Here is a 1287-nt window from a genome sequence, read left to right as displayed (position 1 = left end):
TGCCTACCTCTCCTGGAACAGATGTAAGAGCACTTTGACTCCCGGCGCTCCTCTCGAGGATCGCTCCTCACATGTCTCTGAGAACCTCTGGGGTAGTACGGGGGCTGGCCAGATGAACTAGGTCAGATACAGTTATAAAAGATTTAAAATAACAATATTACAATAATTTGTAATAACACACAATATGCAAAGCATAGCCTTCAAAGCAAAGATTTCCTCTTTGTTTAATGTGTATGAACATGTAGTATGACGTCTCACCCCTCACTGGCTGATCGTCGGTCACTGGGACTGTCCCGTCGGCTGCGGGGCTCTCTGTCTCGCCTCTCACTATAGGGTCCCCCGTTTCTCTCTCTCTGCGGACGATGGTTTCTGGACGGTTGGCTCATAGCTTCATGAGGGAAAGAAGCTTTGGTGTTATGTGCTTATATACCAGAGGTTTTGAAATTTTACAGGGACCCTAGAGGTAACCCAGAGACCCCAATATAAAAACGATGTAATACTTTTTATTAACATGCATACGTTTTTATGTATATATTAATTATATACGTTTTTATAGCCTATAAGTTTGATTTCTCTGTAACATCTGTGACTCGTAACATCCAGGGGTCGGTGGACTCTTTGTTTTTAAAAGTATCTCTATTTTATTGTTTATCATTAACAATACAGTAAACATCATTCAGTAAGGTAGACTGTAAATGCAAACCATCATAATCACAACCGTTCTTCTAACTAAAGGCTTCTCTCTGCCTTCCTTTGACACAAAGCAACCTGCTCCTCAGTATCGGTAAATGCGTTTCACTTGTCTCCTGTTTCAGTTGACTTCAGCAAGAACATTTACGTTAACTTTCGTTTTTTTTTTCTTAACACATATATCAAATAATGTTTATAAACACACTGAACACACACAACTTACCTGCTTAAAGGGCGTCGATCACATTCGTTTTGGTTTTCCACATCAAAACTTCACTTTCTCCGCCGACACGAGATTCTGACCGAACCCCGTCAGTGAAATCTCGCGATGATTAGGCTACCTATAGAATGGGTGGAGCTGGAGACAGGTGATAAGTAGGTGACAGACGCGTTATTCGTTACTTCGTTATTTGTACGGTCGCTTATTCGCTGTACTAAACGATCCAATCCGTGATAACGGCAGCAAGGGTCACGGCAGCTTGCTGTCTGAGGTCACAGATTTGTGTCCGCAACAGAAGTGGCTCTGTTTTGGCTCTAAACCTACGTCATTGAGGAGAGCATGGTGTTTGATTCATTCCAGCGACTCGCTTCTTTTGA

General features: G+C 42.3%; 1 long non-coding RNA gene across 1 annotated transcript; it reads right to left on the bottom strand.

Annotated features, from left to right (window-relative positions):
* Nucleotides 1-10: 10 nt before the first annotated feature.
* LOC107736197 (uncharacterized) lies at nucleotides 11-1238 on the bottom strand. Its single transcript, XR_001639606.1, has 3 exons — nucleotides 914-1238; nucleotides 259-388; nucleotides 11-117 (listed from the first exon to the last, which is right to left on the bottom strand). It is a non-coding gene; the product is annotated as an uncharacterized LOC107736197 (long non-coding RNA).
* Between the last annotated feature and the right edge of the window lie 49 nt (nucleotides 1239-1287).

This window comes from Sinocyclocheilus rhinocerous, unplaced genomic scaffold, assembly GCF_001515625.1.
Source record: "Sinocyclocheilus rhinocerous isolate Xijiao unplaced genomic scaffold, SAMN03320098_v1.1 C36554440, whole genome shotgun sequence".
NCBI lineage: Eukaryota > Metazoa > Chordata > Actinopteri > Cypriniformes > Cyprinidae > Sinocyclocheilus > Sinocyclocheilus rhinocerous.
Note: the sequence above shows the minus strand (reverse complement) of the source record. Positions and strands in the feature narration are given on the sequence as shown.